This window comes from Mustela nivalis (genome assembly GCF_964662115.1).
Source record: "Mustela nivalis genome assembly, chromosome: 16".
In the NCBI taxonomy this organism is placed as follows: domain Eukaryota; kingdom Metazoa; phylum Chordata; class Mammalia; order Carnivora; family Mustelidae; genus Mustela; species Mustela nivalis.
The window spans coordinates 7,281,178-7,305,667 of NC_139035.1; the positions used below are offsets into that span (position 1 = coordinate 7,281,178).

The following is a 24,490-nucleotide window of genomic DNA, read 5'->3' on the forward strand; positions in this document are numbered from 1 at the left end:
CTTAAGGCAAACAAACGCAAAAAATAAACTAGTGGGACCTCAAGATAAAAAGCTTTTGCACAGTGAAAGAAACCATCTACAAAACAAAAAGACAACCTACTGAATGGGAGAAGATATTTGCAAATGATATATCCTATAAGGGTTTGGTCCAAAATACATAAAGAACTTATACAACTCAACACCCAAAACCCCAAACAATCCAATTTAAAAAGGGACGGAGGACCTGAATAGACATTTTCCAAGGAAGACATACAGATGGCCTACAGACACATAAAGAGAGGCTCCGCACCACTATTCATCAGGGAAATGTAAACCGAAAGCACAAAACGGTATCACTTTACATCTGTCAGAATGGCTAAAATTAAAAAAAAGATAAGAAACAATAAATGTTGGAGAAGATGAGGGGGAAAAGGAACATTCACACACTGGCGGGAATGTAAATCGGGGCAGCTACTATGGAGAACAGTATAGAGATTCTTTCAAAACTTAAGAACAGAACTATCTTACGATGCAGTAATTTCATTATTTGCTACTTACCCAAAGAAAATTAAAACGTTAATTTGAAAAGGTATATGCCTGCCTGTTTATTGCATTATGTACAATAGCTCAGATATGCAAGCAACCTGTGTCCTCTGACAGATGAATAAGAAAGATGTGAACAGAAACACACACACACACACGTACGTATGTCTGTATAATGGAATAGTACACAGCCATAAAAAGGGATGAGATGGAGTCATTTGAGACCAAGAGCGTATTATGCTAATAAGGGAAATAAAATACTTTTCTGATATGTAGCAGAGCTCCCATGGGACCCAGTATGTTTGGTGTCCTTAATCTGTTTCTTTCCATTGCATCTCCTGCCGTAGGCTGTCTGCACCACTATATCCCTGGGGGGAATATCCCTAGCACTTTCTTCCATTTAAAAAAGAATACTTTTCTCTAAAGAGGGGTTCGCTTGCTCTGTTAACCTCAGGACACTTCTATCAAACAGTATCTGGAGCTAGAGGCTGGAGATCACCCTCTAGAGGAGTTTGTGAATGTAAACATGGGTACCTAAACACGATCTGATGCTTGACCGAGGCACGGAAGGTGCAGGGAAAGAAGCTGTACTTGAAACGGAGTGTCACACCAGGCTTGGATTCTTGCTAAAGTCAATGGACAATGTTGTTTTCAAGATTCAGTCTAATTTCCCACAGAATATGACAGGAAACTTGGCAGGATTCCTCTGGGAAATCCAGGAGGATGAAAACAGATGTTTCATGAAAATCAAATGAGAGCAAATCTTTGTCAAACGTTTGGGCTTAGGGACCAGATATAGCATTAACATTGTGGTTCTCTAACTCTCGAGCTGTATGACTTTGGACTAGCTCATCAACTTCTTTACGCCCCCGAGACAGACAGAAGCAGTTCTTGACATCTGGAAGCTGGCACATGACTGCCAACTTGGCCTCGATATTTCCAGGAGTGGCGTGGCACTCACAGCTGTGTCTTGGTATTCTCTTGTTAAACATAAGCCATTTCTAGTGCACTAACATCAAAACAAAAACAAAACCACTCCATGATCATGTCTAGACACAGACAAAACCATGAGCACTGTCCAAATCGCAAAAATGACCAACGATCCCCCCATATGAGTGACTGCTGCTTCTTTATTAACTACAGTTTTAGCCTCACTGGATTCCCTTGCTCAAATAAATGAGTCTTATGGAGATACCCACTCATAAAATTCCCCCCTACTTCCTGACAGCTTTCAGTCCTGAGCCAAGCCCTGCTTCCTAAATCCTCCCACAAATCACATAAGCCCTAATCCCATAAGTCCTAGGACCTGATAATTGAGACAGCCCACGTTTTGTCACAGTGTGTACTCTCCCTTGTAACAAGCAACTTCTTCAGCTTCACTTGGCTGGTCTTTGGCTGGAGGGCAATGCCACCACCTTATTCCCATGACAACTACCTCACAGGATTTTTAAGCACAGACAGTTCGGTGCAGCAGAGAACAGTGACCAGTACTCAGTATGTGTTCCCTGTTTTTCTATTCTGAGTCATACTACGGAGGTAAGTGTTAGGTATTTAATATAGTTCCAGTTTAAACAGCAACCTGCCCAGACAGCAGAGCAAGAGGTATTTAGAGGCAAGGAGTGAATGAAGACCCTGATGGCTCTTAAGGGAGGGCATAAGGAAGGGGTGAACTTTGGGAAGGAGCTACACCCATTAGAACCTAAGGCCAACTCAAGTTCCCAAGACATTTTCAGTGTTGCTCTGTCTTCTTGTCTCTGCCTGTATTCTATACTATGTTTTGGAATGCCTATTGTTTAACATTTTAATGTGGAAACCTAGAGAACTAATTCTTTAAAACCTAATTGGTGAAATTAGTTTCACATTTAAGTCTTTAATCCATTTTTACTTTTTCTGTGTGTACAGGTAAGAAAGTGGTCCAGTTTCGTTCTTTGGCATGTCCGTTTTTTCCCGCACCATTTATTGAAGAGACTGTCTTTTCTCCATTGTATATTCTTGCTTCGTTACATATTAAATGGCCATATAATCATGGGTTTCTTCCTGGGCTCTCTATGTCACGTGCCTGTTTTTGTTCCCATACCATACTGTTTTGATTACAACAGCTTTGTAGTACCTCTTGAAGTCCGGGGTTGTGATACCTCCAGTTCTGTTCTTTTCAAGACTGCCTTTTCTATTCAGAGATAAAAAGTGGTTCCAAACAAATTTTATTATTATTTGTTCTTGTTCTGTGAAAAATGCTGTTTGCACTTTGATAGGGATTGCATTAAAGCTGAAGACTGCTCTGGGTAGTATGAACATTTTAACAGTATTTGTTCTTCCAATCCATGATCATGAAATAGCTTTCCCTTTTTCTGTATCCTCTTCAATTTCTTTCATGACCTAAATGTGAGACCTGAAACCATAAAACTCTTAGAAGAAAACACAGGCCGTAATCTCTTTGATTTCAGCCATAGAAACTTTTTTCTAGATATATGTCCTAAAGGCAAGGAAAACAAAAGCAAAAATAAACTACTGGGACTTCTTCAAAAGAAGCTTTTGCACAAGAAAGGAAACTATTAAAAAAAAACCCCACAAAAAGATTATCTTCTGAGCAAGAGAAGATATTTGCAAATGATTTATCCAGTAAGGACTCAATACCCAAGATCCATGATGAACTTATTAAACTCAACCTCAAAGAAATAAATGATCCAATTAAAAGTGGGCAGGGACGCCTGGGTGGCTCAGTTGGTTAAGCAGCGGCCTTCGGCTCGGGTCATGATCCCAGCGTCCTGGGATTGAGTCCCACATCGGGCTCCTTGCTTGGCGGGGAGCCTGCTTCTCCCTCTGCTTCTGCCTGCCACTCTGTCTGCCTGTGCTCGCTCTCGCTTCTCTCTCTATGACAAATAAATAAATAAATAAATCTTTAAAAAAAAATCTTTAAAAGTGGGCAAAGGACCTGAACAGATGTCTTTCCAAGGAAGACATACACATGGGAAACAGATACATAAAATGATGCTCAGTGAAACTAATCATTAGGGAAACGCAAATCAAAAGCATAAGATATCGCATCTGTCAGAATTGCTAAAATCAAAACCACAAGAAATAGTAAGTGTTGGAAAAGATGTGGAAGAAAAGGAACACTTGTGCACTGTTGGTGGAAATGTAAATTGATGCACCTACTGTGGAAAACAGTATGGAAGTTCCTCCAAAAGTTAAAAATAGAAATCCCATTTGATCCACTAACTCCATTACTGAGCATAAATTCAAAAAGATATGTGCACCTCTATGTTTACTGCAGCATTAACTATAATACCAAGATAAGGGAACAACCCAAGTGTCCACTGACAGATGACTAGATAAAGGTGTGTGTGTGTGTAAAATGGACTATTACTCAGCCATAAAAAAGAATGAGATCTGACCATCTGCAACAATACGGATGGTCCTAGAGGGTTTAATGCCAAGTGAAATAAGATAGTGAAAGACAAATACCATGTGATTGATTCATTTGTGAAACTTAAGAAACAGAACAAATGAACAAAGAAAAAAAAAAGACAAAAACTCAGACTCTTAAATACAGAGAACAAAGTGGTGGCTGTCAGAGGGAAGGTGGTTAGGGGAATGGGTGAAGCAGAGAAAGGAGAGTAAGATGTACAAACCTCCAGTTACAAAATCAGTAACAGAGATAAAAAGTACAACATAGGGAATATGGTCATTAAGACTGTAAACACGGTGTGTGGTGACAGATGCTAACTACACTTATCATGATGAGCTTGGAGTAAAATATGTTTGGTTGTAATGTACTAGAGTAACATGTATACTGCTGAATCATTATACTGTGCACCTGAAACTAATATAACACTGTTAATTATACTTAAAAAACCTAACAGAAAAACTAGAAGTATAAAAATAAAAATTTTTATTTAATGGCACCCTAATTATGAGTGATGTTTGTCCCTTTAGGTACGATCCATTGGATGGAAGCATGTCTGTGAACACTTTAGGCATTTACTATCCCCAGGACTCTCCTGGCATACCATTCATCATCAGCAGGACACAAGTGGCACTGGCTCTCCGTGCATACTATCCAGATGTTCTCCAGCTACTAGTGTTGCTAATGACTCTCTTCTAAACAAGATACAGTGTTCCTTTTCCTCTGTTGTGTAAGCTGGTTTTTGTTGTTGTTGTTGTTGTTTTGGTGAGCTTTTCTCTTTAACTCCTGACATTAGTCTGCTTGGTGACTACATTATAGCTTCAGAATCTGAAGGCGATAGAAGACGCCAAGCCTGGCCCTCTAGAGATATAAAAAGAATTATACTTCCTTTGAGTATCGTCCTCTCAACCTTAGGATGACTCAAACCCATTTCTAATTATATATATTTGGTTCAGACTGGTGTTGATTGAAGATTGAAAAAAAGAAAAAACTGGCTTTCATTTTGCAGATTTTTCAGCTAGAGCAAAAATCCAGGACAGCTTTGTGAACCAATCTTAAAATAAGGGCCACAGAAAAAAGAACTGATTTGGGTTTCTGAAAAGCTTCTGAGTCTAGATCATGAAGGGAATAAAAAGCTAAAATGTCTGATGAATTGGCTGAGGTAAGACAAGCCTTACCTCTCAGGGATCAGCCCTCTGCTTTCTGGTGGGCAGTTCAGCTCAGCATGGCCATATGCCTGCCACATACCAGCCACACGCCGGTCACATGTCTGCCACATGCTGGTCACAAGTCTGCCACACACTGGCCACACACTGGTCACATACCACCACACACTGGCCACACGCTGGTCACATGTCTGCTACACGCTGGCCACATGCCAGTCACGTCTGCCACATGCCTGCCGAGCTTCCTGAGGGGCCACCCTGACTTTTCAGTTCAATCACACAGTTGACAGTTGATTGAATGGTCCAACTGTTTGAATAAAACAATCTTGAAAAAGTTGGAGATTTATCAGCTAATGTGTCTTTGGAAGAGAATTAGGCTCAACAAAAGACAAACTGTCTTTTCCACAAAATGGCCGCTGTGTTGGTGACCAGCCGATGGGGCTAAGGTGGCTTGGGTAAGGTGGCTTGGGACCTCAAGACTTCACTTACAGCTCGAATTCTCTCTGTGGTTCCATCTGTTCCTTGTACTGGGATGCTAATGTGGGAATTTCTGGAGTGTGGGTTTGACACAACCCAGGAGATGCGACCATCCTGCCCGAGGGAGAACAAAGAGCAGCAGCACGAATCCTCCCGTTGCCTCCTGTGCCCCTTGCACGTTCAAGATGCTCTACGAGCCTGTGTTTGTTTAAACCTCACAACAACTCATAGGGAAGAAACAGCAAAGGAGAGGACTTGCCCAAACGTAGCCGGTGAGCCGGGAAGCTGGCATCCTAGAAGCTCGGAGACGAGCTTATTATTTCATCTTTGGGAAGAATTATTCACAACATGGAGTGTCCATAAGACACCAGCCTGGCTGTTCATGCTGTTCACGTGGGTCTTTGTGTGTGTGTGTGTGTGTGTCCAGGAAGTTCTGTATATATTAGTCATCTCAGTTTGAAAACAAAATAAAGATTAGGGGAAATGTGCAATTACACCAGAAAAGCATTTTTCTTTGTTTTCTCAACATCAGTGGAAGGCAGTTATGGAAGGAAATGTGGTGAGTCAAAAGCCAGCCCCTTTCTGCTCAGGGCCTAAGCGGTGGCAGAGGGAGACGGGCTGGGGTTGGCGTCTCCTGCGGAAACCAGAGCAGGCGTCTGATGGATGGTTCTGTCAGCAGAACGTGAAGGGAGAGGCATGAGCGCTGTTCCTCATTGTAATTCAGAATAATTAATGCAAGTTAGCTTAGCCACAGCTCAATTTATCATGTACAGATGTCCAGTTTGCTCTTTTCATGATTTCATAGGAATGTGAACAAGCATTTCTTTAATTCTCTTGACAAAGACAAAAGAAGCAGTCCTGTGAGCAGCTATATGCATCCTTTGGCTCCTGGTTTATATTTTGAGTTACTGCGGGAAATTCAATTAGTAGGAGCTCTAACTTGATTTGGTTTCTGCCCTCAAGGTGAAATTTTTGTGCCCAGGGATAGAAAATAAGGAACTTAATCTCAGCATCTCAAAGACAGCCTCCTACTCAGACATGTGCTCTACAGCCTCTCCTTTCTGGCAGCCGGAGGTCTACACCACATCACTTCTTGATGTCTTATTTTCTCTGTCACTGAGCGGGAATAATAATGATGGCCACAAAGAACATGACTATTGAAGAGACAGCAGAGTGTAAGCACCTTGGAGAGCACCTGGTTCAGCCTTATCTCAAAAGGAAGGAAACTGAGGCCCCCAAAGGGGACTGACTCGCAAGATTACAGAATAATGGATGTCCTGTGATTTTGGCTCCCAGACTCCTTGACCCAATAAGGCTGTGCAAATACTACCCAACGTCCGTCGACAGGATGAAGAGGGCTGGTGTTTACTGGCTCCCTCCCTCTTTTTCACACAAACCAATGCTTCATTTTTTTTTTTTTTTTAAACAAGGATATCACAATTCTCCAAAGTAACACTTATTTACCTGGCATCTTTGCTGGCTGTAGGAATTCACACATTGCTTGCTTGGCTTTATCTCGTCAAAGGGAAATCAATAGATAAAACCTCGGGTGACCAGAGAATGTTAATGGAAGGAGTCCTGAAGGGGTAGGGCCAAGAGGGAAATGGGATGAAAAGCATCAGGATCACAGCTCGGTTATTTTTAAGTACTTGAATTTCATCCTGTGTCTTCTGGAGAGTTGCAAATGATTTTAGAGCACTGCCACAGCCCTGGCCATGCCGACTTTGTCTTCTCTCATCAATAAGGAGCATTAAGGAAGCTGAGATCATCCTTTTCAACTCACTGTATTGGAGTCCCTTTCCAACTCCCTCCAAAGCTCAATTCTTTTTTTTTTTTTTTTTAAGATTTTATTTATTTATTTGACACAGAGAGAGAGATCACAAGTAGGCAGAGAGGCAGGAAGGGAAACAGGCTCCCTGCTGAGCAGATAGCCCGATGCAGGGCTTGCTCCCAGGAATCTGGGATCATGACCTGAGCACCCAGGTGCCCCATCAAGGCTCGATTCTTGACAAAATGTTGGGCCAGACCTGGGTGACTATGTCTGCCTTCCAGGTTTGAAAAATAAACACCCACCCCACTTCGGTACCGGGATATTAACAGTAATGTGAGTATTTACCATTTAGCTTCTTTTTATTCATGCGAAGATGAAATAATTAAGTAAACCAGAAAAGTAAAGAAAACCTTTTCTGAAATAAAATACAAAATTGTAATTTCAAGCTACTTTTCTTTGAAGCCAAGTCATCTGATAGTGGGAAACAGAGGCAAGTGGATAGAATTTAGGGGAGGTTCCTTTGTAGATTCTAATTCATTAAACTAATTTAGTCTTCAGGGCTTTCTTTGAGACCTTGAAGTACAGAAAGGCTCTGAAAATTTTCAGGAAAAAAAGAGAAAAAGGATCTTCCTTTGGTCCCAGAGAAATGTTTTGACCTCAGTCTATTCCATTCCTCTTGATTCATTTCTTTGTAATTCAGAGCATGGGCTCAATACCCTTCTTCTCAGTGATGCTATCTTGAGCAGTACTGAGTTCCCTTCACTCATGTCACTGGACCAGGGATAGAAAGAGCCAGAGATACCTAGCCTTTTAAGAAGAAATGTTACACCTATCCTCCCGGCTCACTGGTTCTCATCTCCTCCGTGCCATCAAGAAACATCTCGGAATGGTGAAAGGAGACAGTGCTTCTCCTCTGGGCTGGGACACCTCTGGTCTAGCCTACAATCCTGACTATAATTGCTGGCCACCCCAGGAGTTTATCTCCCTTAGTGGGTAAAGCATGGATTCAGGCCTGAATTTTAGTTCTGTGGCCTTCTCCACTGGGACTTTGGCCAAGTTTTTTTTGTGTGTGTGTGTGCCTGAAACTGACATGTTCCTTAATCTCTCTGTGAAGTGGGATAATATTAACACCCATAGGGCTGTTGAGAGATTAAACAAATATACAGAATTTAGTTAGGTCATTGACCTAAAAACAGCTCATGAGACTGTCGAAACCATGAAGTCACCACTGAATCCAATGGGCTCCCATCATAACCTGGTCTTCCTTGCATCCATCATGACATCAAGAGCCATCTTCTTCCTCTCCTGGGATTCCTATCTCGGCCTAAGGCTGTGGCTCAAAGAGTAAGGTCTTTAACCCTTCTTATTGAGAAAGGTAACTTCCACCTTCTTTCTACATCTTTCTACATCTTGCTCATTCACTCACTCACTCCTCCCAAGGATGAAAGAGAGACCTCCCCAGGGAGAAGGGAAAGGACACAGGAGGCTCTTCTTCTCATTCAGAGCAGCCTGAGCTTTGGAAGTTTTGCTACCGTCCTCTGCAGGCATGCACAGGGCCAGCTGGCAGATATGCCTTTAACTTGAGCAAGTTCAATTCTACAGTGAAAGTAGTAGGAAGCCCAGTTTTGGCCACAAATTCAAAATGGATTCTCCATTCTGGTTTCATCAGTGATAAAGTCATAATTTGATCACTGTCTGTCTGATTCCTGATGCTGGTTTTAAAAATGGCTTAGCGCTCAGGAGAGTGGGAGAGGGATGTTATTTATTGGATTCCTACAACCCCAGGAACAAACTGACACATCTAATGATCTCAACTTCATTCTTCTTTGGCCATTTCCGTGGGTTTCTCCACATCCTCACCAACACATCTTACTTCTTCTTGTCTTTTTAATTCTAGTCATTCTCACAGTTTTGAGGTGATATCACATCATGGTTTTTAATTTGCATTTCCCTGATGATGAGTGATGTGGAGCATCTTTTTGTGTATCTCTTGGCCATCTGTAGGTCTTCTTTAGAAAAATGTCTATTTGGGTTCTCTGCCCATTTTTTGATCTGACTTTTTTTTTGTGCTGAGCTATATAAGTTATTTTTATAGTTTAGATATTAACCCTTTACCAGATAGGTCATTGGCAAATATTTTCTGTTCAGCAGTTTGCTTTTTTGTTTTGTAGATGGTTTTCTTTGCTGTGAAAAGCTTATTTTGATGTAGTTTATTTTTGGTTTTGGTTCCTTTGTCTTTAGAGACGTATCTAGAAAAATACTGCCACAGCTGATGTCAAAGAAACTGCCTGTAAGATACGATTTTTTTTTGGTGCCATGTTATATCCTCAATGACTTATCTGTGTCGCTCACAGATACATTGTATTTTTCATCTAGCTCTCAACATACTTTCCCCATCAGTGTTTTGAATAGGTGGCCAACATTGCTTAATCCACTGATATCTTAACCTGCAATCATGGTTGCACCATGAAAATACAATTGAGATGGAACAAACCCTCTTCTGATTCTTCAGTTAGTTCCTAGACCCTAACTCCAACAAAGTACCCAGAGCACCCCTCTGTTGATGCTGTGGTGTCATGTTTTTCCCTTTTGGTGCTTCTTGTTCTTTCCATTACATATCGAACTAACATTTCTCTTGTGAGATGGGATGCTCTAGGAAATGTCAATATTCAAAAACAGAGTAAAATTGAAATCTGTGAACCTTATCATGTAACAATTTCACACTGAAGACACCAATTTATTTGCAGGTATTTATCTCATGGGAAGTCACCTTTTAAAGGATCTGGAGTGGGACAAGCCCTTCTTAAGTAGTGGGATGAAGTTCAACAGCTGCTCAGTAACTGGCTGGTCAAAACCATAAAACAGAAACCACCACATTGGGCTTGCATTGGGATAGCTGTGTGGGAGGGAGAAACTTGCTGCAAATAAAATTGTTCCTTCTGAATATAACCAACATTGACTTCAAAACAGCCTCGATAAAAAAACAGGCTTAAGGGTATCTTACTGAGAACCAGACTGGCAATTATATGGGGGAGAAATGTTCCCAATAATCTTACAGGTGGAAACGTCTTGAGGATTATCTATTAGCGAGTCCAGTGTGGTTTGAACTGTAGGATCCTTTGATATTGAAAACTATTACACAAACTATAGCCAGATCTAACATAGGAGAACAGTAGGATCTGCTCAAACACAGACGTGGACTCTGAGCATCTTTAAAATGTATTAGAGCCACAGAAATACCAAATATGCATGGAGAGAAAACTGGTCAAGAAGTGTGACCTGCTGGAAAGAAATGAAAGCAATACCACTGAACGCAGAAATAAATAAAGTAAGACATCAAAGACTAGATACTTTGTTTGCCAACTTCAACTTGTCCTTTGAACCTAAAATGAAGGTTGAATTATTCAAATCTTTCCACATGTTTATGAGTTACAAAGACATGGCTGTCATCAATAATTCAATGAATTGGATGCCCTGGAAGTTAACAGAACACAAAACAGTTGGCAACCAAGCATTTTATGTCCCATGTATAATTATAAAGTGATAATTTCTCCAAAATTATATGCAATGCAATTATTATGAAATGGTCAACTGCTTAGTCAATTCACAGGCTGGTATCCAGGGTTTATAAATATTAGATTCAATTCAATAATTAAATATCAAGCATGTCTGATGTACAAGGCATTATAGGAGGCAAGCAAGGCAAGATTATGGGCAAGTCTTGGTCTCTGCTGGATAATTACATGTGCAGGTAGGCTAGGGTGTGAACGGGTGGTAGCAACTGGGAAAGAACAAAAACAAGCTATAAAACAAGACAGAATCTGAAAAGCATCTTGAGAAAAACATCAGCAACACTCTGTAGGATTCAAGTAAGGGAGAGACTGCATCAGATTAGAAGGATTTAACCCATGGACCACGAATGGAATTCAGTGAGCATATGTGTATCTGCAGGTTTCTAAGAAGACCCTTAGGCTTTAGCCAAATACTCTGATTAAAATAGCCAGAGCTTGACTGGAAAATATCTGAAAATTAGGTGGGTATGGAACAGCTTCACGGAGGAGGCAAAATCTGAAAAAGATCTTAAAACTCTATAGTTGTAACAGCAGAGCTGGGAGGACATGCCCAAGAGAAGAAAGGACACGAACAAAGGCAGGGAGGTGAGAAGAGCAGGAGCATATGAAAGAGTGGAGGGATTGAAGGGGTAACCCTGGTCAGCGGTAGGATCTACCTGAAAGGCTGGGGTTTTAAGGAGTGGGACTATCACTGTTAGCTCAACTTGGAGACAAGAAAAACATGTGATATAAATGTGGGTAAAAATTTATGGCTTTCCTCTAAGATCAGGAATGAGAGGCAAAGATGTCTACTCACAGCTCTTATTTAACATAGTACTGGAAGTCCTAGACACACAATTAGACAGGAAAAAGGAATAAGAAACATCCATATTGGTAAAGAAGTTAAACTGTTGCTATTTGCAGATGACATGATACTATACATAGAAAATACTAAAGACTCCTAAAAAAAACCTACTAGAGGTAATAAACGAATTCAGTAAAGTTGTAGTATACAAAATTATTTCCTAGAAATCAGTAGTATTTCTGCATGCTGAGAATGGAGTAACAAAGAGAAATTAAGAAAATAACACCATTTACATTTTCACCAAAAGTAATAAAGCACCTAGGAATAAACTTAACCAAAGAGGTAAAAGACATGTATTCTGAAAACTATAAAGAAATTATGAAAGAGACTCAAGATGATACAAACAAAAATAAATATTCTAAAATAAAATTTAACAAAAATTAATTCTTGGAAGAATTAATATTGTTAAGATGTCCATACTATACAAAGCAATCTATAGATTTAAGGCAATTTATATCAAAGTAACTGTGGCATTTTTCACAGAATGAGAACAAATAGTACTAAAATTTGTATGGAGCCACGAAAGACCCCAAAGAGCCAGGGCCATCTTGAAAAAGGACAGAGTTAGATGTATCACAATCCTGGATTTCGAGATATACTACAAAGCTGTAGTAATCAAAATAGTGTAATAGACATACAAATCAACAGAACAGAATAGAGAGCCCAGAAATAAACTTTTGTGGTCAATTAATTTTGGTCAATCAACCTATGAAGAAGGAGGCAAGAAGATACATGGGGAAAAGACAGTGTCTTCAATAAATGGTGCTGGAAAAACTGGGCAGCTACATGCAAAAAATGTAACTGGATAATTTTTTTTTTTTAGATTTTATTTATTCATGGGAGGGGTGGGCAGAGGGAGAAGCAGACTCCCTGCTGAGCAGGGAGCCCAATGCAGGGCTTGATCCCACGATCCTAAGATCATGACTTAAGCCAAAGGCAGATATTCAACGGAGTGATCCACCTAGGTGCCCTAGACCATCTTTTAACACTATCACAAAAATAAACTCAAAATGGATTAAAGATCTAATTGTGAGACCTGAAACCATAAAACTCCTAAAAGAGAACATAGGCAATAATTTCTCTGACATTGGTTAAAGCAACATTTTCCTACTTATGTTTCCAAAGATAAAGGAAAAAAAAGCAAAAGTAAACTATGGGGACTACATCAAAATAAGCTTTTTACAACAAAGAAAAGCATCTACAGAGCAAAAAGCCAACCTATTGAACAGGAGAAGATATTTGCCAATGACCTATCTGGTAAAGGGTTAATATCTAATCTATATATAGAACATAAAGAACTTATACAGCTCAACAGCAAAAAAAAAAAAAAAAAAAAAAAAAAAAAAAAAGTCATATTAAAATATGGGCAGAGGACCTGAATAGACATTTTTCTAATGAAGATCTACAGATGGCCAAGAGATACACAAAAAGATGCTCCACATCACTCATCATCAGGAAAATGCAAATTAAAAGACAGTTAGAAGTAAGAAGTATTGGTGAGGATGTGGAGAAAAAGGAGACCCTTGTACACTGGTGGTGGGAATGCAAATTGCTGCAGGCTCTGTGGAAAACCATATGGAGGTTCCAACAAAAACTGGAAATAGAACTAACCACATGATCCAGGAATTCCACTACTGGGCATTTACCCAGAGAGAAAAATTCAAAAATTTCACCCCAATTCAAAAAGATAGATGGACCTGGGTGTTCATTGCAGAGTTACTTAACATAGTCAAGTTATGGAAGCAACCCAAGTGTCCATCCGCAAACAGATAAGGATGATGTGGTATATACGTACAATGGCATATACACAGCCATAAAAATGATGTGATCGTGCCATTTGAGACAACATGGATGGAGCTAGAGGGTATTATACTAAGTGAAATAAGCCTGAGAGAGAAAGACAAATACCCAAGGATTTCGTGTAAATGTGGAATCTAAAAAACAAATGAAAAAGCAAACAAACCAAAATCAGAATCAGACCTATAAATACAGAGAACAAAGGGATGGCTGCCAGAAGGGTAGTGGTATGGGGTTGGCCAAAGTGGGTGAAGGAGAGTAGGAGTTAGAGCTTCCAGTTATGGAATGAGTAACAGGGACAAAAGGCATATCAAAGGGAATACCGTCAATCATATGGTAACAGCCACCCATTAGGACAGATGGTAGCTATGTTTGTGATGAACTTAGCAATAATGTAAAATTTGTCCAATCAGTATGTTGTATACCTGAAAGTAATGTACATTGTGTGTCAATTATACTCAAAGTAAAAAAAAAAGGGGGGGGTGTTGGGTTTCAAGAAGGAAGAGATCAACACAGACCATGCAGCTGAGAATTCCATTAAGACGAGTAAGTGAAGAGCCCACATTGATGTCTTTGCTGGCAACTGGGAAATCTCTCCTCTCTGACCTTTGCCAATTTTCTTAAGTGTGTCTAGAAAAGCTTTTTGCTTCTCTTTCTGAGAAAGCTTTCTGTTCTCTTCCTTCTTGAAGGCAGTTGAGCAGGTGGTAGAGAGAAATAGGGAGGTCAGGTGAACTCCTAGCTTAGGCTGGGTCCTAGCACAGTCTCAGTGTTGTTCACCAACACGAGGTGAACACAAAGCCCAGAAGGGAAGGGAGGTAAGAAAAGGAATAACTTCTTTGTTTCTCTGCATCCATGCATACATGAAATCATATGGTATTTGCCTCTTTCTGTCTGACTTATTTAACTCAACATACTACCCTCTACGTCCATCTATGTTGTCACAAATGGCAAGATCTCATCATTTTTGTTTTTATTTATTTTTTGGTTTTATTATTTATTTTTATTGTATGTATATGCATACACACACACACACACACACACACACACACCCCACCTCTTTTTTATGCAATCATCTACTGAGTGACACTTGGGTTACTTTGATATTTTGGCTTTTATAAATAATGCTGCAATAAACATAGAGGTGCATATGTCTTTTTGAATTTTTGTTTTTGTTTTCTTTGGGTAAATAATCAGTAGTTAAATTACTAGATCAGATGGTATTTCTATTTTTTAAAAAAAGGTTTATTTATTATTTTAGAGAGAGAGCACAAGTGGGAAGGCAGAGGGAGAGGGAGAGAGACCCTCAAGCAGACGGCTTGCTAAGCATGGAGCCCAGCATAGGTATGGATCTCAAAACCCTGAGATCATGACGTGAGCCAAAATCAAGAGTCAGGCATTTAATCAACTAAGCTGCTCAGGCACCTCAAAAATCAAGAGTCAGACACTTAACCAAGTGAGCCACTCAGGCACCCCAGATGTTTCTTTTTCACAACATGTCCTACACTTAGAAAAATTATAGAATACAGTGATTGTATAAGCACTAAAAGAACACTGCAGATCTTTTTTTTTTTTTGTATCTTTATGACACAGAAGAATAACGATCCTATGTATTAAACAGTTCTTATGTTAAAATGATGTTAAGAGTTATGTATAAAAATCATGGAGGGTAATTTACACCAGCGGCTCATCAGTATGCACCAAGGTGACTCAAGTTCAGGACACACTTAGAACACAATGCTGGAAACTAGCCACATTTTATCCTAGTATGGATTTTGTTTTTGCCATAGGAATCACAGACTCCTGCCCACCTGCCAGGAAGCTTTTCCTAAAATCCTGTGCTAAATTATCTAAAACTAATACTGAGTTTGGTGACAGTGTTTGAAGCCAAAACCATTATAAAAACACAGGTTTAAAGATGGTTTCCATTTTTATTAATGGACACTTTATAGACAGTAAAAGTCACCCTTTTCAGCATACAACCTCGAATTTTGATAAGCACTCTGCACCAGCACAATCCAGATACCGAACATGCCATCACCCACCCCAAAACTCCCCTGACACATTTGCAGTCACCTCCTCTTCTAACCCCAGCCTTTGGCAACGATTGATCTTTTATTTATTTATTTTTTGGTCTCTCTAGTTATGTTTTTGTAAGAATGTCCTATAAATCAAACCATACAATACGTAGCCCTTTGAATCTTGCTTCTTTCATTTAGAATGAACCACTTCATATTCATCTGTGTTGTGTAGAACACTAGTTTGTTCCCTTTTAAAACAGATTTTAAATTTTATTTATTTATTTAAAGATTTGATTTTATTTACTTGAGAGAGAGGGAGAATGAAAGCGAGTCCATGAGAGTGGGGAGAGTCAGAGGGAGAAGCAGCCTCCCCACTGAGCTGGGAAACTGAGGCGGGACTCGATCCAGGACTCCAGGATCATGAACTGAGCCGAAGGCAGTCGCCTAACCAACTGAGCCACCCAGGCACCCATATTTTTAAAATTTAAATTCAACTTAATTAACATATACTGTATTATCAGTTTCAGGGGTAGAATTTAGTGATTCATCAGTTGCACAGAACACCCAGTGCTCATTCCATCAAGCGCCTTCCTTAATGCCAGTTACCAGTTACCCCATCCGCCTACCCCCTTCCCCTCCAGCAACCCTCACTTTGTTTCCTAGAGTTAAGAGTCTCTTAGGGTTTGCCTCCCTCTCTGTCTTTGTCTTATTCTACTTTTCCTTCCCTTCCCCTATGTTCATCTGTTTTGTTCCTTAAATTCCACATGGGAGTGAAATCATATGGTATTTGTCTTTCCCTGACTGACTTATTTCACTCAGCCCAATACCCTCTAGCTCCACCCATGTTGTTGCAAACGGCAAGAGCTTGTTCCTTTTCACTACTGAGTACTAATTCCACGGGTTGGGATGTATTAGTCTGTGTATCCAGTCTCCAGTTGAGAAACATCTGAATTGCTTTACTCGTTGGTGATTACAAATAAAGCTGCTATAAATATTGACATGTACATTTTTTTTAGAATGTATATTTCATCTCACTTGAGTAAGTATCTAGGAGCAATATTGTTGTCATATGGTTTAACTTAATAAGAAACCTCCAGACTGTTTTCCAAAGTGATTTCGCCATTTTGAATTCCCACTAACAATGTATGCTAGCCTCAGTTGCTCTCTATCCTTGCCGGAACATGGTTAATTTTAATATTCTTTATTTTTTTAAAATTTTAGTTATTCTAGTAGCTATATAATGGTATCACACTGCAGTTTAATTTGCATTTCCCCAATGACCAATGATATTGAATATATTTACATGCTTATTTTTCATCCACATGGGAAGTGCTTATTCACATATTTTATACATAAAAAACAGGTTGTTATTTTTTATATTGAATTTTGAAAATTTTACTGAGTTTGAGAATCTTACATATTCTGGATTTAAGTTCTTTGTCAGATTTGTGATTTGCAAATATTTTTTCTCAGTTTGTGGCCTGTATTTCATCTTCTTAACAGTGTCTTTCAAAGAGCAGAAGTTCTTAATTTTGATGAAATTCAATTTATCCACTTTCCTCCAACAGATGTTTGAAACTCAGATGAAATCAGGGAGACAAAACTCTTAACTATAGGAAACAAAGTGAGGGTTGCTGGAGGGGAAGTGGGTGGTGATGGGGTAACTGGGTGATGGGTGTTCAAGAGGCACATGATGTAATGGGTGCTGGTTGTTACATAAGACTGATGAGTCACTAACCTTTACTTCTGAAACTAATAATATACTATATGCTAATTAATTAAATTTAAATTAAAAAAACTATTTTAGTTTAGAAATCTTTGCCTAACCCAAGGTAATAGTGATTTTACTCTGTTTTTTTTTTTTTTTCTGGAGATTTTTTTTGTAGTTTTAGCTCTTCTATTTAGGTCTATGGTCCATTTTATGTTACTTTTTGCATAGGTGTGAGGTATGGATCAAGGTTCATTTGTTGAAAATGAATTGTCCTTGCATCTTTGTTAAAAAAACAACTGGCCAGAGGGTCCTAGGTGCCTTGGTTGGTTAAGCATCCAACTCTTGATTTTGGCTCAGGTCATGGTCTCAGGGTCCTGGGCATGAAGCCTGCTTGAGATTCTCTCTCGCCCTCTGCCCCTCCCCCACCCCCAAAAATCAATTGGCCATATATGTATGGGTCTATTTCTGTACTCTCTATTATGTTCTATTGATCAAGATGTCTATCCTTTATCTAGTAGGACACTTTCTGACACTTAGTAGGTAAGAAATTAACCAGTGTTAAACTTCCAACTTGTTCTTGTATTTTAGCTATTCTAATTACTTGGGTATTTATTTATAAGAAACCACCAAGTAAAATTTCTAAATAAATTTTAGAATAAGGGTGCCTGGGGGACTCAGTCAGTTAAGTGTCTGACTCTTGATTTTGGCTCAGTTCATGATCTCAGAGTCGTGGGACTGAGGCCCATTTTGGGCTCCATGCTTAGCATGGAATCTGCTTGTTCTTCTCCCTCTGTTCCTGCTTTTTCTCTTTCTCTCCTTCTCTCTCTAAAATAAATAAATAAAATCTTTTAAAAAAAGAATCACTTTGTTGATTTCTGTAGATGTCTTGCAGGGACTCTGATTGGAATTACATTGAATCTATAGATCAGTTTGGGGAGAAATGAAATAAAAATATTGCATAATCCAAACCATAAATAAGTATAGTTGTATGTTTTAAAGGTCTTTTCTTAGTTCTTTAAAAGGTGCTTTGTAATTTTCAGCATAGAGATCTTTAACATATTTTGTAAGATTATAACTAAATATTTCATGCTTTTGGTAAATGGTATGGTTTTTTTAATCTAATTGTTCTTGCTATCATATAAGAACACTATTTTTGTATATAGAACCACTGAATATAGAAGAAATGTTTCTATAAATAGACACATTCATTTTGGTGTACTGACTTTATATTATGTAAGTATTCTAAACTTATAGTTTTTATAACTATTTATAAATTCTTCAGGAATTTTTTTGGAATGGTTCACTTTTATTTTTTTAAGTTTTATTTCCATTTATTTATTTATTTAGTTCAGTTAGCCATGGTACAGTACATCATTAGTTTTTGATATAATGTTCAACGATTCATTAGTTTTGTATAACACCCAGTGCTAAGGAATAGCACATGGAATTTTTGCATAATCATATCATCTACAAATAGAGACAGCTCTATTTTATCCCTTCCAGTTTATATGTCTGTTACTTATTTTCCGTATCATACTGCTTTGGCTATAATCTCTAGAACAATATGCATCAAGGTTGATGAGAATGGATATCCTTGCGTTATTGCTGACCTTAGGAGGAAAGCATTTAGTCTTTCAACATTAATTATGATGATAGCTGTAGGGTTGGTTTTGGGGGGGGGGTTGTTTGTTTTTTTGTTTTGTTTTTGCAGGGGGGTAGATACTCTTTATTAGGTTAACAAAATTTCTTTTTATTTCAAGTTTTCTGAGAAATGAATGCTGAATGCTGTCAAAGGCCTTATAAATATGCACTTTGTAGTTATCATATATTACATTGTATATTACACTATATATACATATAGTGCTGCACTGGCAGATTTTTGAATATTGAACCAGCCTTGCATTCCTAGGTAAACTCTACTTGGTTATGTTTGATTTGCTAGTAGGTTGTTGAGAACTTCACATTTATGTTCTTCTTTTTTTTATAGTCTTTTTTTAAATAGTCTTCTTTTCTTAAAATGTATTTGTTTCATTTGGTATTTGGGAAATGCTGGCCTCATGAGATGAGTTGGGAGGTGTTTTCTCCTCTTCTACATTCTGGATGAATTTGTAAAGAACTGCCATTTTTCCCCCCTTAAATATTTAGTAAAATTCTTCAATGAAGCCATCTGGGCCTAGAGTTTTCTTTGTGGGATGTATTGACTATATATTCAACCCCTTTAATAAATAAAATATCATTAAAATTTTTTTTCCATTTTGACTGAGTTTTGGTAGTTAGTATCTGTAAAGAAATTTAACCATTTCATCTAAGTCATCAAAATTATGTCCATAGAGTTAATCATGATATACCCTTATTATCTTTTTGAGTCTATAGAGTCTGTAGTGATCTTGTATTCCTGATATTTGTAATTTGTCCCTTGGTTACTCTGGTCAGAGGTTTATCAACTTTATTAATTTGTTCAAAGAACCAAATTTGATTTCATTCATCTTTCTAACATAATCATAAATTATAGTACAAACATAAATACAAATGAAATTAAGGCACTGTTGTACCTGTGTCTATATAGTGTGATGTGTCATAGTTCCATTTTCATTCAATTAAAATATTACTCAGTATCCCTTGTGATTTCCCCTGTACCTAGTCAATGTATGGAATATTTTTTATTGATTTCTACTTTTTCATTCATAGATTTAACTGTTATATGAGAATGTATTTTATATAATTTTAATTTTGAAAGATTTAAGTTTTATTTCTGATGACTTGGGATATCCTGATAAATGTTCAATGTGTACTTATAAATATCTATTCCACTCGTTTGGGATGAAATGTCCTTGAAGCATCAATTGGTTCAAGTATTGACGGTATTTTTCAAGTTTTCCATATCCTCACTGATTTTTTCTCTACTTGTTCAATCAATCAATCATTGCAAGGTGAATATTGAAGTCTTCAGATTTAAGTGTGGATTTGCTTATTTCTCCTTATGGTTTTATTTATTTATTTATTTATTTATTTACTGCTTTCTACATTTGAAAACTCTCTTGTTAACAGCATATATATTCAGGATTATCAGTGGTATCTAGAAGAATTGGCCCTTTACCATTGTCTGTAATATCTGTCTTTATTCCTAGTAATATTACTTTTCTGAAGGTGACTTTGATATCCTTATGCCCACTTCAGCTTTCTTCCAACAAGTGCTAGCAAGGTAAATATTTTTCCATCCTGTTCTTTTTATTCTATTATATATTAAGTTTAAAGTAAATATTATATATTTAAGTTTTAAAAATATATATTTAAATTTAAAGTAGATTTCTCTCTCTTTTTTTAAAAAGATTCTATTTATTTATTAGAGCAAGAGCGTGCAAAAGAGCACAAGCAGGGGGAGCTGCAGAGGGAGAAGCAGGCTCCCTGCTGAGCAGGGAACCTGATGTGGGGCTCCATCCCAGGGCTCTGAGATAATGATCTGAGCCAAAGGCAAATGCTTAACTGGCTAAGCCACCCAGGTGCCCCTAAAGTAGATTTCTTGTAGATAATATATACGTGGACCTTGCCTTTTAATTTTTGGTTTCTTTAAATTTTTTCCTTCTTTCTTTCAGATTGAATCTCATTTAATATTTCATTTTTATTTCCATGCTGAGTTAATTATTTGTGCACTATTTTAAATATTTTTAGTGGTTTTAGTTGTCCTAGACTTTAAGATATACATTTTAATTAATTAGTCAACTCCAAATAATATATCACTTTATATAAGAAGTAAGGATCTTATCTCCTTTTCTCTTGGCCAGGTGAGCAAGTGCTAGGTCCTCTCTCTCTCTCTGTCCCCCTTCCTTAGGTTTTAGATTTGCTGTCTACCCTGAAATTAAAACTCCATGATGTATTCAAGAAAAGCTGTGAATCTGTGGTCTACCTTGTTTTCTTTCCTTTTTTTCCTATGTTAGAGCAATGCTCTTTCCAGCTTCCTCCATCCTAAGCAGATTTTTTAAATCAGAAGTTTCCTTATAAAGAACTATTGGAAACCTGTCATTTAAAAAATCAAGATGGCAGAGATTGGTTGGTTGGGATGATGGTGGAGAAGGAGGATTCTAAGATGACCTTGTCCCTTAGATACAACTAGGTAACACCCATATCGATGTATATAACCCAAGAAATGACCCAAAGACTGACAGAACGAACTCCACAACTAAAGGCAGAGAAGAGGCAACCTCAAAGAAGGTAGGAAGGGTGAAGACTTGGTCTGGGAGGGAAATAAACTGTGGGAGGGAGCCAATGGTGCAGGCAAAGGCAGAAAACAGACCTTCACACCAGGGAGCCCATGAATGGGGGAGGATGAGTCTCCCTAACATTTGCCTTTGAAAGTGAGAGGGACTGGAATTTCCCAAGTTCTTAAAACCTACAGGACTTAAAGCCTGGAATTTAAAAAATTGACAGGCTTGGCTCTGGAAGCACCCAGAAGGCATCAGAAGTGAAGTCATCCCCCCGCCCCCGCCCCCATCTTAAAGAGACAACATCACAAACAGCCCATTCAGATACAGCCCAGAAGCAGCAGTTTGAAAAACTCCGGGAGCAAATTGAAGGTAGTGTGATGTGCTCATCTCAGAGTTTGGCCCAGAGAGACAGGTATAGTAGGGAAATCCCTCCAAGAACAAAGGAGAGGGCAGGCAGCATCCCCCCGCCCCCTCCACCGTACCAGCATAAACAACTACTACCTATGGGAACTAGTGCACACCAACATTCCTTACCTAACTTGCACCAAGCTCTGACCCCCTACACTTGCGTGGATCCACCCTTCCCACTCACCTCAGTCCCAGCGCTGTGTGCCCCTCCCCCAGAAAACCTGTGCCAACCTTGCCAACACCATGTCTCCTAAACTATGCATTTTGTGGGACCTCAGTTCTGGGAGTGGCAGGGGCACGTCTGGTTTGGCAAGCAGATCACCACACAGCTTGCTGCCTACAACAGTTTAGTAAAGGGAGGTTCTGTAGACAATTGGATTGAGGAGAAAAGAGGCCAAGACTTAATAGCAGAGCATGTACACACACTTAGGAGACATTCCCTGAAGCAGCAGGTGCAAGCGAACAGAGTACTGCATAGCACTATAGAACCTCTTCTTCATAAAGCCATTACCATCAAGAGCAAGAGATATAGCTGACTTTACTAACACAGAGAAACAGACACAGAGAGTCAGAGAAAATGAGAAGACGGAAAAATATATCCCAAATGAAAGAACAGGAATAAACCACAAGAGACCTAAGCTAACAGATACAAGTAATATGTGTGATAGAGAATTCAGAGTAATGATCAAAAAGATAGTGACTGGGGGCACCTGGGTGGCTCAGTGAGTTAAGCCTCTGCCTTCAGCTCAGGTCATGATCTCGGGGTCCTGGGATTGAGCCCCGCATCGGGCTCTCTGCTTGGCGGGGAGCCTGCTTCCTCCTCTCTCTCTACCTGCCTCTCTACCTACTTGTGCTCTCTCTTAAAAAAAAAAAAAAGAAGATAGTGACTGGACTGGAGAAAAGAGTGGAGGACATCAGTGACATCCTTACCACAGAGATAAAAAAGAATCAATCAAGGACACAATGAATGAAATTAAAAATATACTTGAATAAATAGCAGGCTAGATGAAGAAGAGGAATGAATTAAAGAACTGGAAGACAGAATACTGGAAAATAACCAAGCTGAGAAAAGGAGAGGAAAGAGTTTATGTAAAGTGAAATTAGTCTTAAGGAACTTAGTGACTCCACCAAGTGAAATAACATCCAAATTACAGAAATCTCTGAAAAGAAGAGAGAGATAAGGGGGCGGAAAATTTATTTGAAAAAATAATAGCTGAAAACTTCCTTAATCCGGAGAAGGAAACAGATATCCAGACCCAGGAAGCACAGAGATCCACACCACCCACCCCAATCAACCCAAGGAGGGAATGGCAAGGAGTAGCAATAAAGAAAAAATAAATAAATAAAAGCAGCAAGAGAAAAGAACATAGTCACATACAAGAAAAAACCCATAAAGCTATGAACATATTTTTCAGAAGAAACTCTGCAGTTCAGAAGAGAGTGGTAGGATATATTCAAAGTGCTGAAAGGGAAAAATCTGCAGCCACAAAGCAAAAAACAGTGATAGATATGCAAAGTACAAAGGGAAAGAAATGCAAGTTACTAAAAAATCCAAGAAATCTATATTACTAAAGAAAGCCAGTAAACCATGAAAGAGAATAAGAGGAGAAAGGTTCTGAGAAAATCTACAGAAAAAAACCAGAAACAGGGCCAGTAAACCATGAAAGAGAACAAAAGGAGAAAGATTCTGAGAAAATCTATAGAAACAACCAGAAATAGGGAACAAAATGGCAATAAAGACATGTCTATCAATTACTACTTTGAATGTAAATAGACTAAATGCTCCAACAAAAGACACAAGGTGCCAGAAAGCAGGCTTATCAATATGCTGCCTAAATGAGATTCATTTCAGACTGAAAGACACCTGAAGATTGAAGGTGAGGGGGTAGAGTAACATTATACAAATGGATACGAAAAGAAAGCTGTGGCAGCAGTACTTATATAAGACAAAATAGACTCTAAAACAAAAACTGTAGCAAGAGACACAGAAAGACAGTATTTAACAATAAAAAGGAAAATCCAATAAGAGGATATAACAACTGTACATATCTATGCACCCAAATATATAAAACAGTTAATAACAATCATAAAGAAATTATCAATAGTAATACAGAAATAGAAGGGGACTTTAACACCCCACTTACATTGATGGGCAGACCATCCAAACAGGAAAATCAACTAGGAAATGGTGATTTTGGAAGACACAGTGGGCCAGACAGATTTAACAGATATATTCAGAATAATCCATCCTAAAACAGCAGAACACATATTCTTTTCAAGCGTATACAGAAGATTTTCTAGAACAGATAACACATTAGGCTATAAAACAAATCTCAAGAAATTAAAAAAGACTGAGGTTATACCACACATCTTTTCTGACCAAAATGCTATGAAACCAGGAATCAATCACAAGAAAAATATCTAGAAAGGCCACAAATACATGGAGTTCAAAAACATGCTATTAATATATGGAGCTTAAATAACATGCTATTAATCAAAGAAGAAATAAAAAATTACACGGAGCAAATGAAAATGAAAACCCAGTGCTCCAAAATCTTTGAGATGCAGCAAAAGTGGTTCTAAAAGGGAAGTTTAT

General features: G+C 38.5%; 1 protein-coding gene across 1 annotated transcript in view; it reads right to left on the reverse strand.

Annotated features, from left to right (window-relative positions):
* Nucleotides 1–24,490, reverse strand: part of PLD5 (phospholipase D family member 5) — a 328,471-nt gene that overhangs the window by 54,314 nt on the left and 249,667 nt on the right. The gene's annotated exons all lie outside the window — the stretch shown is intronic.